At 37.6% G+C, this 8,025-nt stretch overlaps 1 long non-coding RNA gene across 2 annotated transcripts in view; it reads left to right on the top strand.

Moving 5' to 3' along the window:
* Window positions 1-4,961: 4,961 nt before the first annotated feature.
* Window positions 4,962-8,025, top strand: part of LOC104989882 — a 75,270-nt gene continuing 72,206 nt past the window's right edge. Inside the window, exons 1-2 of one of the 2 annotated variants that reach the window (XR_825434.1) lie at window positions 4,970-5,048; window positions 7,188-7,239. This is a non-coding gene — a long non-coding RNA (uncharacterized LOC104989882). Of the gene's footprint in view, window positions 5,049-7,187; window positions 7,240-8,025 lie in introns of both variants that reach the window. The other variant, XR_825433.1, reaches the window with a different exon arrangement.

Here is an 8,025-nt window from a genome sequence, read left to right as displayed (position 1 = left end):
TCTCCTTTTATTCTTGCTTACTTTTAGGAGTCATTTATCATCAAGGCTATGGTTTTTCCAGAGGTCATGTATGGATGTGAGAGTTGGGCTGTGAAGAAAGCTGAGTGCCAAAGAATTGATGTTTTTGAACTGTGGTGTTGGAGAAGACTCTTGAGAGGGGGCAGGAGGAGAAGGGGATGACAGAGAATGAGATGGCTGGATGGCATCACCAACTTGATGGGCATGAGTTTGGGTAAACTCCTGGAGTTGGTGATGGACAGGGAGGCCTGGCATGTTGCAATTCATGGGGTCGCAAAGAGTCGGATACAACTGAGCGACTGAACTGACTGATCTTCAAATGTTACAGTTTGAGGCAGACTTTCCATAGGCTATCATAATTTCTCATTCTACATTCTCTTCCTCAGATGTCTCAGGCCCTCCTATGGCCTCCATCGAAATGTTGATAAATATCAATTGTGTATCTTTAATTGAGACCTCTTCTCTGAACTCATATATCCAACTTGCTACTCAACTTCTGCATTAAGATACTCTATAGAAATCTGGAACTAATGTCTTCATAACTGCTTTCTCTGCCCCATATCTATTTTTCTTTCATTGCTGTCTGTCGTATCATCATCCATCCAGTTGTTTCCACCAAAACCTAAAATTTCTGACAAATTTCTCATATCATCATATGTAAGCAATCACCGAGTCCTGTTTATTCTCATTCCCTGATTCTGTCACTATTACCCAAATCCAAGACACCGATCATCTCTCTCAGAATACTGATACGGTTTTCTAACTTTTTTCCAATGTCACTCTTTTATCCCTTTAATTCATTTCCCACATGGAAACCCTGAGTGTTTATTCAAGAACATAAAGCAGATCATATGTGTCAGTCAGCTTTTGCTATGTTATGCTAGAATAAAAAACAGTCCAAGATTTCAGTGGATTATAATAACAAAGGTTCATTTTCACTGATGTGAAATGCCACCTGCAAGTCAGTGGCTTCTCTGATTTTTTTCTCTAAATTCTCCTAAACTTACATTCTAAAACTAAAGAAAGTCTCATTGAAAAGAACTCAACATCAATGAGATGGGAAAACAGATACCTCCCATAGAAGGCACCACAAAATTGAGGTACTACAAGTTTCATGGCATATGGGGGATATGTAAATTTCAAGGACATCAGTAAATAACTGAAGTCAATAATACAATCTACAACAATCCATCATCTTACTCATAAATATTTGAGGACTTCCTTTCAGCATCTAAAAGATCAAGCTTTTGTCTAATTCAAATATGTAAAAGTTCTAAGTGGTCAAGATCTGAAGCATAAAGTTAAGAATCTCATGACAATCTCAACATCAAATATAAACACAACTCCTCTTGATCTAGAAAAAGAACAAATTATCTGTTGACCATATAACTAAACACTGTGACAGGACAAGGACAATGTAAAGGAAACAAATATTTCTCATCAAAAAAGAGAACAATGCTAAAAAAAAATAAAAAAATAGAACTGCCATGTGATCCAGCAATTCCACTTCTGGATACATATCCAAAGGAAATGAAACCACTATCTCAAAATGCTATCTGAACTCCCATATTCCCTATAGTATTGCTTATGACAGTCAATATACAGAACAAATCTAAGTGTCTGTTGACAGAAAAATGGATAAAGAAAAAAACCTATTTTATACACATGCACACATAAGCATATACAATGGAATATTATTCAGACATTAAAAAAGAAGGAAATCCTGTCATTTGGAACAACATAGATAAAAGTTGAAGGCATTATACTGAGTGATACAAGACAGAAAAAGATAAATACTCTATGATCTCAGTTATATGTGGAATCTAAAAACAGAACTCACAGATGGTCACTGGCAGAGATGGAGGTACGAAGGATGTGTGAAGAAGGTCAAAAGGTACAAAGTTTTAGCTATATGAGGCATAAGTTCTGGAGATCTTACAGTGTGGTGACTATAGTTAACAACTGTATTGTACACTTGAAAATTACTAAGAATGTATCTCACAAGCCCCTTCTAATATAAGATAGAGGATTTTTCTTTTGTTTGGATATCCACATTTTATCAAAACTTAGCTTTTTAAACTGATTCCAGGTAGCTCAATTTGCCAAAAATACACATCCTCATTCTTTTGAAATTTGCTTCTTTCTCACCAGACTTAATTTTAAGTGTTTTGAGCCTATCAACCCTCTGTAGGAGAGTTATGCCCTTCCCGTTTTCCTGAGCTATTTATACTCAGGAAAGCGTTTACTTGAAGTTGCCTTTATCAATTAAGGGTTTTAATGAAGAACAAGGTATCTGTCTTTCAAAGAATTTCTCAATTTTGGATTGAAGAAGTAGTTGCATTTTTCAACAACCCAGAAGAAAGCATAAAAATGAAGCAAAAAAGAAAATCACATAACTTTTAGTTATTTTCTTGTAGACCATGCCCTGATATGCCCAAAATACTTTTTTTCATTGTTGGACTTAATGTGGACTTACTCTTTCTGTCAGTAATTTTAGCCCAAACTTAGACCAGTTTCTAGCTCCTCTCTTCTCTTCCCTGCAGCTTTTTAAAGCCTGTCTTTGTTTGTCAGGATGCCTTATAGAAGGATAGGAATGTAAGAGATCACTTTCTGGGATTTGATGTTTCTTTTTTTCTTCTTCTTCTTCTTTTTACTTATAGTTATTTTGAAATTCGGGCATTCTCTGTCTTCAAGTTATGTTGAGTGGTTGTTGTGTGGTTTTAGTTTTTTCTTGCTGTTCTGTGTGATTGAGGATGAAATGTGCAATGCAGGAAATTAGGCAGCTGGAATTGTCTTCAGTTACTCTTCTGTTATATTTACATTTGCACACACATATATTATTTCATCAAATCTAAGAATCCAAAAAATGTAAGGTGCATCACTGTTCTAGGTATCATTAAGAAATAAAACACGATATCAATGAAACTACAACATGACATTATTTGAGAGAAGCCAGTCCAGTTTTGGGCTTCCAGGTGGCTCAGTAGGTAAAGAACCTTCCTGCAATGTAGGAGATGCCAGAGGTATGGGTTTGATTCCTGGGTTGGGCCAATCCCCTGGAGGATGGCACGGCAACCCACTCTAGTATTCTTGCCTGGAGAATCCCATGGACAGAGGAGCCTGGCAGACTACGGTCCATAGGTCACAAAGAGTTGGACACGACTGAAGCAACTGAGCACAGTCCAGTTTCAGTACTTTATATTTACACACAAAAACAACTGGTTAGCAGAGTTACTCTCTAATTGTCTTTGCTCACCTATATTTTCTAGTTTTTATACAGAAAACAACTATAGTTTTTAAAATACATGTATTACTTAATATAAATATTCTGAGTATCAGTAAATTTGTTTTTGATCACATTTAATTTTTCATAAACTATAATCAAGTTTAAAAATGCAAAGGGTCTCAGAGATCAGACTGTGGTTACCAAGGGGAAGGGAAGAAGAGAGAGGAGTGGACTGGGAATTTGGGGTTGGTATATACAACTATTATGTTTAGAATGGGTAAGGAACAAGGTCCCACCATATAGCAGAGGAAACTGTATCCAAATTGAGTCACTTTCCTATTCAGCAGAGATTAGCACAATATTGTAAATCAACTGTATTTCAATTAAAGAAAAAAAGAAACACACCCACAAGCCTTTTAAAATATCTACTGGCCCCAGAGAGCTGAGATGCATATGAAAGGAATGACTTCAGTGAGTCCAGACTCTTGCATCTTTCCATACATAGAAAAGAACCAAATACCTTGAGATACCTTATTTCTTGAATTCTTAAAAAATAGTTTTGATATTCAGACTACCTGCCCTTTGTAAAAAAAAAAAATAATAATAAAAAATAAAATATCTACTTGATACTCTGTTTCAATGATTTATCAATAACAAAAATTTCTTCCAAATTAAAAAAAAAAAAAAAGACTGAATCCTTAATTCCTCCAACTCACACAGAAGATCTCAAAAGCAATTTAACCTCATGGGCTTTTTATGAGAACTGAAAAAAATATGTGGAAAGCATTACATTAAGAAGAAAAAAGCAATACTCCAAATACAGTAATTAGTAATTATTTCTTTCATATCATGTGCAATAGTTTTAGCAAACTTCCTGGAAAATACCTTTTATCTTCTACAATCATATAAAAATGACAAGGAAATGGAGTAGCAGAAGAGTATAGATGCAGTAAGTATTCACTAAGCTCTTACTTATATGGCAGGCACTCAGCTGTGCCCTAACAGAATACAGAGGGAATGGTCCTGGCCTTATAGTGCTTACAGTCTAGGTGAAAACAACATACAATTGCAACATGGGATAATACTGGATTGGCCAAAAAAAAAGTTAATTTGGGCTTTTCTGTAATATTTTAGGAAAACCCAAATGACATTTTTGGCCAACACAAGAGATGCCACAGTAGGACACGGGTCGAATGGGAACAAAAAAAAGAGACATATTTACTCCACTTTCTCAGAAAAGATGATGCTTCTGCTGAGACGTAAACGAGTTATAGCAGTAAGCCCAGCTGCAGGTCAGGAAGAAATCTCTAGGAAAAGACATCCTCATCAGCCTTCAGGTCTATTAACAGGAACGGTGCCTCTTCCCCCTTCTTCACATAGAATACCGCTCTTCGGCCAAGTACTCCCGTATTTCTGAGCATATTCTTTTACTTGTGTTTATAAATACATGGAAACCATTCCCTCATAAATTGTAGAATGAACTCTTTCCCTTTTGTACTTTAAGAAACACTTTAAACTTTCTTTTTCCTTGTCTTCTATCCTCCTACCCCTTTCTCTTTCTCTCACACACATTCACACACAAACACCACCACTCGCCACATACTGAGTCAGGAATTCATTGTCAGTCTTGAGAAGAATCCAAAGACAGCCTGTCCCGTCTACTGAAGTTTTCTGATTATGTCAGGTGTCTAGCTGGTCTATTTGTAGTCTGTATAGAGTCTAATACAAAAATAGCGCCAGAAACTACCGACTGTCCCTTCTACATCCACACTGTAAAACAAGGAAGAGTGTAAACTCCATGAAGGTAGGAATTTTTTTTCTGTTTTGTTCACTGCTTTATTCCAAATGCCTAGGCCAGTGTCTGGCACAAAACAGGCACTCAGATAATATTGATAGAGTGAATAAATGAATCAACCAATCCAACAGTTTTCCAGGTATGTCAAGATATGATTAAACTTGGCTTGAACTCAAACTGGAATTTGTATTACCCTAAGGCTCGAAGGCAATGGCACCCCACTCCAGTACTCTTGCCTGGAAAATCCCATGGACGGAGTAGCCTGGTGGGCTGCAGTCCATAGGGTTGCAAAGAGTCGGACACGACTGAGCAACTTCACTTTCACTTTTCACTTTCATGCATTGGAGAAGGAAATGGCAACCCACTCCAGTGTTCTTACCTGGAGAATCCCAAGGACGGGGGAGCCTGGTGGGCTGCCGTCTGTGGAGTCACACAGAGTCGGACACGACTGAAGCGACTTAGCAGCAGCAGCAGCAGCAAGGCTTAAGTAACACATAAGAATAAACAAGATATATCCAGTTAAGGGATTTGAAGTTAAAGAAAGTCACTAGAAATACAGAATTGCATTGCTGTTATTATATAAGAAATAATTAGGCAAAAAATCTTGGGTTCAAAAACATAGGTTGGTTGGCATATTTTCATCTTACAAAGAAAAAACTATTATTTGTGACTTGTCTGTAACACTTTTTAAAGGACATCATACTTGAATACAAAATTTCACATTATGCTCTCTGGAGAATTAGTTAATTTGGTTAAATTGTCTAAAATGACTAATAAAAGACTGAATTAAATTGATCGTGCTGACTTGGTAAGCTATTATATCAGAGGAGATCACTGGTTCTGCTAAGAAGGGAACAGGCCCCCAGGGTTCCTTCCAATCTGGGAATCACAGTAGTGCATTTAACTGATGCAAAGAAAAGGAGGCACTGAAATTCAGTTTTAAATAGTAAAACTGAAATACATGAACAATTGCAAAGGAAAAATCAGGACTAGTGTTTCTGAGAGCTAGGACACGTGTTATTGAAGACCTTTGTTTGTGTCTCCAGACCCAGCAATACACAGAAGTTGACTATCCAATAGCTAGTGATGCCTGTGAACTGATCTCCCACATTAGACTGAGTACTTCTTGCAAGCACAGGCAAAACACCAGAGTCACCATGGGTTTCCAGAAAACATTTGTTGCACTTTACAACATACTGAAGCTCCCCAAAATAACTTTACACACAACTGCCAATTCAATTCTCCCAGTAATTCAGGTGTTCAGACAAAAGTTTTGTGCTGAGCCCATTGAACTTCTGCTGTCCTTCTAATGGGCTTTGTGAATCTGAATGTACCAGCATGTAAGAACTTCCACCATAATACCTCTCAACATCATACAATAGGTCAATCTTTCTGAAATATATCACAAATGATACTTCTATCTGATTTTGGAGCCCCCAAAATAAAATCTGTCACTGTTTCCATTATTCCCTACCTATTTCCCATGAAGTGATGGGACCAGATCCCATGATCTTAGTTTTTTGAATATTGAGTTTTAAGCCGGCTTTTTCACTGTCTTCTTTTACCTTCATCAAGAGGTTCATTTTCTGCCATTAGGGTGATGTCATCTGCATATTTGAGGTTATTGATACTTTTTCCGACAATCTTGATTTCAGTCTGTGCTTCATCCAGCCCAGCATTTCTCATGATGTGCTCTGCATAGAAGTTAAATAAGCAGGGTGACAATATACAGCCTAACATACTCCTTTCCCAATTTAAACCAGTCTGTTGTTCCATGTCCACTTCTAACTGTTGCTTCTTGACTTGCAAACAGATTTCTCAGGAGGCAGGTAAGGTGGTCTGGTATTGTCATCTCTTTAGGAATTTTCCACAGTTTGTTGTGATCCACACAGTCAGAGGCTTTAGCATAGTCAATGAAGGAGATGCTTTTCCGGAATTCCCATGCTTTTTCTATGATCCAGTGGATATTTGCAATTTGATCACTGGTTCCTCTCTGCCTTTTCTAAATCTTGCTTGTCTATCTGGACGTGCTCAGTTCATGTACTGCTGAAGCCTAGCTTGAAGGATTTTGAGCATTACCTTGCTAGCATGTGAAATGAATCCAATTGCATGGTAGTTTGAACATTCTTGGCATTGCTTTTCTTTCAGATTGGAATGAAAACTGACCTTTTCCAGTCCTGTAGTCACTGCTGAGGAGAAGGTAATGGCACCCCACTCCAGTACTCTTGCCTGGAAAATCCCATGGACAGAGGAGCCTGGTAGATTGCAGTCCATGAGGTCGCTAAGAGTCGGACACGACTGAAGCGACTTAGCAGCAGCAGCAGTCACTGCTGAGTTTTCCAAATTTGCTGGCATACTGAGTGGAGGACTTTAACAGCATCATCTTTTAGGATATGAAATAGCTCACCTGAAATTCCATCACCTCCTCTAGCTTTGTTTGTAGTAATGTTTCCTAAGGCCCTCTTGATTTCACATTCCAGGATATATGGTTCTAGGTGAGCGACCACACCATCATGGTTATCCAGGTCATTAAGACCTTTTTTTGTACTGTTCTTCTATGTATTCTTGCCATCTCTTCTTAATCTCTTCTGCTTCTGTTAGGTCCTTACTGTTTCTGTCTTTTATTGTGCCCATCTTTGCATGAAATGTTCCCTTGGTATCTCTAATTCTCCAGAAGAGATCTCTAGTCTTTCCCATTCTATTGTTTTCCTCTATTTCTTCCATTTCTATTGTTTTCCTCCATTTCATGTTGACAGTGTTCAATAATAATTGAAAGACTGTTGAAAGGTCATCCAAGGCTCACATAAAATGATACGTTCTCTCACTGGTAAAACTGAGAGCAACCAATACGAAATTCATTTGAAGAACAAAAGCCAAAAATACAAAGTCTGAACTGTGAACCTTTGGGGAAAATTTTGAGGTAGATCACCTCTTAAGACTTTCCAGGAAAATCTAAGCGGTAAGGAGATTGCAGAGAAACTGATGA

This window comes from Bison bison, unplaced genomic scaffold, assembly GCF_000754665.1.
Source record: "Bison bison bison isolate TAMUID 2011002044 unplaced genomic scaffold, Bison_UMD1.0 scf7180017864166, whole genome shotgun sequence".
NCBI classification, from domain to species: Eukaryota; Metazoa; Chordata; class Mammalia; order Artiodactyla; family Bovidae; genus Bison; species Bison bison.
This window is presented reverse-complemented; position numbering and strand designations above follow the sequence as displayed.